This window comes from Drosophila hydei, unplaced genomic scaffold (genome assembly GCF_003285905.1).
Source record: "Drosophila hydei strain 15085-1641.00,03,60 unplaced genomic scaffold, DhydRS2 tig00008114-arrow-pilon, whole genome shotgun sequence".
Lineage (NCBI taxonomy): Eukaryota > Metazoa > Arthropoda > Insecta > Diptera > Drosophilidae > Drosophila > Drosophila hydei.
In genome coordinates this window covers 10600514-10607123 of record NW_022045827.1, presented here as the reverse complement: position 1 = coordinate 10607123, position 6610 = coordinate 10600514, and positions in this window count along the sequence as shown.

The window sequence follows — 6610 nt, the reverse complement described above, 5'->3', positions numbered from 1 at the left end:
CTTACACTTGTCTGGCCGGCACTCGCATGCGGCGATTATTTACGACTCCTCGGGTGAAAATCGCAATTATCATTTTTTATTATGATTTAATGTGAGCGAACCAAAAAGAAACAAACCGAAACTCGAATATGAAACAGTCCCGAAAATGACGCGAAATGCCTGCGATTCATACAGATATACATATATATATATATATACGTATATTTCTTTTCATGATATACATATTTAATTTTTATTAATTTTCACGTATCATCGGCAAATATTTTATGATGATGGAAGCGTTCTTTTCACTCTCGGTAATTGTTGTCGCTAAGAACAACAAGTTAATTAATTTGGCTAAATGATTTCTCTTAATGGCTACAACATGTTAAATGGGATTTTCGGCGCTTTTGTCAAAGACGAACAGTTCTCATTGAACACACTCACACACAGATAGCCACAATAAATGACTAACAGACTACAGGCTTTTGTTAAAGTAGAGAGACAGAGCAGAAGAGACCCTCAATTTCTTAGTGGCCATATAGATCATATAGAATGTATTTATTTATTAAATGGAATACATATTCCTACTTAAGCTGTGAAGCAGTTGGCATGTTAAGTTGGCTGCAGTAGTTAATGTACTGCTTGTTAAGTTGGCTGCGCAGACGACGAGCTGGTTAAGTTGGCTGTGCCAGGCAGTGCATTTGAACCAGTGCTTTGGTGAGTAGTGCAATGTAAAAATGCACTTGAAATTCCAAAATAATAATCCAAACTAAATATAAACATATTTTAAAACTACTCTTTTAAATTTAATTCATGTTAATAATTAACTTAATTCGTGTTTTTAATTCAGAAATATTTTTTAAATTTTTGAAAATATTTTTTACTTTTTCATAAATATTTTATATATTTTATAAATACTGAAAATTGTTATATATTTCTTAAAAATATTCGTGTGTGTGTTGCTAAGAAAATTCTGATATATAAAGACTTTTATGCTAGATCACTTAGCTTACAAATTGCAAGCAATTCAGATTTTCTCAGTGCAGAACCGACGTGCATCAAGTATTGGCATTTAATTGACTGTCTTTTGTATAGATATGATAATATGAAGTCTGATAATATGGATTGTCAAAATTCTCTCACTCTACTCGATTTTCGAGTCGAGCCATAAAACATATGTCCACAGCAGAACTGTCACAGGCGAGTGGGCTTATTCAAATGGCAAGGGTAGACCCTGGTCGCTGCTGTCTGTTGCGCTCCCTCTCTCTCGCTGCCTTTTTTGCCCTCTCACTCTGTAGTCATAGCTCGTTTTTAGCAATTTTGCGCAAAACTGTCAAAATGACAACTGTCAAATATTTTCAGCTGCGAGCAAATGTTGAAACTCATTAAACAAAAACGGCCAAAAACGACAAACAAACAGCAACAACAACAACAACAACAAATACAACAACAGTGACAAAAGTTGGCTCTAATTAGAAATAAATCGAAAATGTTTTGCAGTCCGTTTATGTCAATGGTCACAATTCAGAAAAAGCTTTTCCTTTTCCATATTTCGTTTTCGTTTTCGATTTCGGCTTTTTCCATTTTTCGCTCAACAATTTTCAAAATATCAACTGTCAAATTTTTACAGCTAACGTAACTCACATTTCTATGACATGTGTGTGTGTGTGGGTTGTGGTCTGTGGGTCTGTTTAACAATTTAGATTCAAATTTGCCGCAAAGCACATCGTGCTGACAATTTTTTGACACAGCTGAAAAATTTGCACAAATTCCGTCTCTTTTTCACTCTCGTCTGCTGCTGTTGTTGCCGTCTTTTGTTTTGAAAATAGCAGCAATTCGGGTTTGTCAACTGTTTGTCTACAGGCAAATCAGTGTGTGAGTGTGTGTGTGGGCGTGGCAGTTGTACATAATTATAGCTGGCACTTCATTCCGCCCATCCAAGGCTACTTATGCCGTTCACACGAGGGTTTGTCTGCCCGCTAACAAGGCAAAAAATAAAAAATAAAAAAAAAAACAAAAGCCCATTTGGAACACATGAGCTTGCAGGATTCTCTCACTCACTCACTCGGTCAGTGTTGACAATTCTGACATTTCATCTGTATTCAAAAATGTCTAAAGTCTTGCCAAAATAACTACAGCTGAAAAGGAAAGGGAGGCGCAGTTGTTAGTGTGGGTGTGTTGCTATGTCTATAATGTAATGAAATGTATATGTATTAAGATGTATGTAATTAACTACATTTACACAATAAATGTCTTTCTTTATATGCCACCATCTTGTCTTATATATTATCATTACTCTGTCTGTTGGTATGGGTAGCTGGTATTATCTGATGTAACAAGTTCAAGCAGTGCTCAATCAATTCCAATTGAAGACTACACAAATGGACATATATTGTCATTTTGTTATTGTCGAATATCTTGGCAAATCAGGCGACAATTTAAGACTAACTTCCTCTGCGTATATAGTTTGTAGCTGGCCGCGTTTGTTTAACGCTAGCCACACACGAATCAAACTGCCAATGCCCCAGAGTTGCATTTCGGATGCGATTCGTAAGCAAAAGTCATAAAAATGAATTCTTAATGCCACGCCGGGACATGGCACAGAGAGCGAGAAGAGAGAGAGGGAGGGATCAAGCGTTGCAGGCGTTGCTGAACGATGGATAGATGGAATCGTGTGGGTAGCCAGGTCGACATGGAGATGGAGATGGAGCTGGAGCTGGAGCTGGTTGGATGGACCAAACATCATTTCAAAATATCGTATCGTAAATTTTCAAGTTAACATCAAAATTGTGAAAATTATGTACGATTCCCAGCAACAGCAGCAACGAGGGCACAGCCGAACATTCATAACCAAATTTATTGCAAATAAGAAAAATGTCCGCCACACAGGACGGACACAGTCAACCCAGAAGACACTACAGAGAGAGAGGGAGAGAGAGAGAGAGTGAGAGATAGATAGGACAACAAATGGTGGCAAGGATAAGGCACAGCGCACAGGACATTGGCGAGCTAAGGACATGGACATGGCGACTGGGAGCAGTCACAGTCGCAGTCAAAGTGGAGTCATGTGTTCCACAACAACAACTACAACAACGAGTATGAGTATTTTGTAGCTGCTGCTTCTGCTTCGTGGTCAGCAAAATTGTTTGGAAAAATAGATGAAAAGCAGAGCATAAAAAACATAAATTGAAGCGAAAAAACACCAACAACAAGAGGAAAGCTGGCTAAAAAAATAAAAAAGCAAATGATGAAAGACAAACATGCGCCACAAGGATATTGGACAAGTGGACGGACACAGCACAGGACGAGCTCCATACTTTTGTGGGTGTCGTCGGCACAAACTTTTGCCCAACTAGCAACTAGCTAGAGCGAGAAAGAGAGAGAGGGAGAGAGAGAGAGAGAGACGGAGCAGTTGATTTCCATCAAAACAAACAACGCAACCAACACTTGACGTACGAGACGAGGGGGCGAGAGGAGACGCAGCTGCCTAGGCAAATGATATTCTGGTTGGTTGTGCCCAGCTCCGATTGTGCGTTGAGGAAAGGGTTCAGCCCAAAACAAATAAAAGGGTGTGACCAAGCCAAATCTTGCATAACTCATGAGGCGATGAGGCTTTCATAGAAATGTCACAGAACTTGATTTAAAACATAAATTTATGAAATTTAATAAATATTTATAAAAAATATTAAATAAAATATTCTGGGTGTAGGATATATATATATATATATATATATATATATTGTGTATGAATAAATATATTATTTTACAAAAGAATTAGTCCAAAAACTAGTTTCACTTTTCTTTATAAAAATACCAAAATATTTAATTAATAATAAAAATATTAAAATAAAAAACTGATTTTGAAAGAATTTCCTGTTTAACAGATAAGATCAGAGATTCATTTGCTGTGCTGTTCAATATTATTAAGCCTTAAATATTTTAGACAAATATATATTGCACTAAGTTTGTAGTTTGATTTGATATGTTTCTTATGCAGAAACAGAATCAAACTAGATTCAAGGTCATCTCAAAAATAATTTAACTGCACTTAATGCCATTTAAGCCTTCCCTTCGGCTTTACTTAAGCCAACAACTGCGACTAGACTAAAATCTAAGATTACTTTCCTCATGGGTCAAGTCCTAGAAGCTCTGAAGATATCCAAACATGTTTGGCTCTTTGTTTATGTAATGCCAACGAAATTGACGAAACGTCCTTGTTTTTTATGTGTTGTTGCTTTTGTTGTTGTTGTAGTTGTATTGGCTGCAGTCAATTTTCTTTGTGTTTTCATTTTTGGCTTTGCTGTAATTTGTGTTATTTGGCCATAAAGTTGATGGCTGGCTCGTTTGTTTGACATTCCGCAGGACATGGCTCGAACCCAAATGGACAGGATATACAAGGACGCAGACGAAGCAGAAGAAGAAGACGAAGCAGCAGTGGCGCAGCAGCAGCGGCGGCGGCTGTGGCATATTTTATTTTTCCTAATGATAGCGCACAAAATGTCTCCAAGGGCCAAAGCGAAGGAATAGCCAAAAGAAGAAGAAGTAGAAGAGGAAGCAGTGGAAAAGGCAACAGAAGTGGAAGCCAAAGTGGAAAAGCGCACATAAAATGTCAAATTTATGTTTGGCTTTCCTTTGTTTTTACTCAAATCGTACATAGATTATACAGAATTATGACGAGCGCGTGTCTATCCATCGAGCAGGACAATGGCCAGGATACGTATCGAGGGGTTGGCCCCAAGTCGCGCCGACTGCCGTTGTCCTTATCGCCGTCCGACGTCCTGTGCAAATAGTTTTCATAAATTAATTTTATTTCGTTTGTGGAGCCATCAGGACCGCCATGTTTTCTGGCTCTAGCTCCAGCTCTACCTCTCCGTCTAGCTCCGGCTTTGGGCTGGGGCTGAGTCTGGGGTTGGGGTTTGGGTTCGTCGACCAATTTTCCCCGAACAGTTTCATATTTCTTTCCTAATTGTGCGATATTTTCGTTCGTCTCTTTGGAAATTGACGTAAATTAGAGCACTTTGCGTCGATTTCCGACGATTTGTTCGACAAAAGCGACTATCGGAAATTCATAAATATTTATGTATACGACCAGATGAGTATATGGTTTATGCGCAGTGCATACATGTGTAAAGTACTGTGGGTATCTGTACATAAGCATAGATATATATGCCACATATAGATATATGCTTAAATGAGAGTACTTGGCCAACTGCGAAATACTCTCGAGTAGATTATCATTAGATTTTTTGTGAGACTTCTGAGCTCAGCAGATACTATTATCGTATTCAATGAATGTTTCTTTGTTGAATTTAATTTCATGCTATATTATTAACGACATGAGCTAAGAAGGTTAAGTTCAAGATGTTAGTTAAACTCAACTATTTTAGTGCCTATAAAAACTAACTAAGACAGGGAGTGTTCGACTATAAGATACCCCGACTCCGCACACTTCCACTCTAAATGGAGAGACAATTGCAATTGCCGTGGGTACCACAGAAAAGATACTTAACTTTCTGTAAAGCTATACCCAATGGAAGCATGCTATTAAAACTGACTTAAATCCATGCCAATCTTTTACGGAAATAGTTCAAAATATTGTCTTTTTTCAATTTTCTGTAATTTTTTATACTGTTTTGTATTAAATTATTTCTTAAATTGATTGCAGAGTAAACAGTTTTTTGAGTCTGGCATGCAGGTTGATACCTTGGCTACTCGTGCTGATATGGTAGAGCGGAAAGATACATATGGACTTGATTTATAGAAAAAGACAAATACCTTACCAAAAATGTCTTTACCAGGTAGATATTGATTACTGCCAGTCGATATCTAATGAATAGGGAGTTAGCTTTTGTGGAATGGTCTAAATGTTGTTAAAGAAACTTAAGATTTAGATATAAATTTTGAGTTTTGCTTTCTAAAAATACTCAAACACGCTAAATAACTAAAATATTTATTGAGAAATCATAAAAAATATATTGTGAATTGATTAATTTTTACCAATACTCCAAGTGCTGAGTTTTGTAAGGATTACTTTTTGGCTTGAGTTGGGCATGAGTCGATTCGGCAGTTCCGCATTGGCAACTGTTGCTGTCAGTCTTGATTTGGAGGCAGACGGCAGTGGCAGGCTGGCTGGCTGAGAGGCGTCTACTCGTATGTAGCTCACCCCACCTTGAGGGCAATTGCGCCTTCCTGCAAGTATCCAAAAATATCAGGGCTCTGCACCAATTATGAATAGAACAATTAATCTCTAATTATGGCTGAACATCTGTCATGCGAATTATTAGCGCAAATGAAATGAAATGAAATGCAAATCAACATGAAACGCCATGAAATGCCATGAAATGCCATGAAATGCCTCAGCCCCAACCCAACCCCATCCCTACCCTACCATACCTACGCTCTCTTTGGATGAGAATCGTGCTGACGACCTCACAGATCAGCTGTATGCGCCCCAAGCAGTTGCCAGCTCACGCTGATCGGATTATGACAAGCAGCGACAGCTCCTCCCGATCTGTGCGCATTTGCAGACAATGTTGACGACGCCAACAGATGCAAATAGTGGGGAGATGGGAGATGGGAGATGGGAAGATGGGCGACTGGCGACTGGCGACTAGAGAGTGGCGACTGC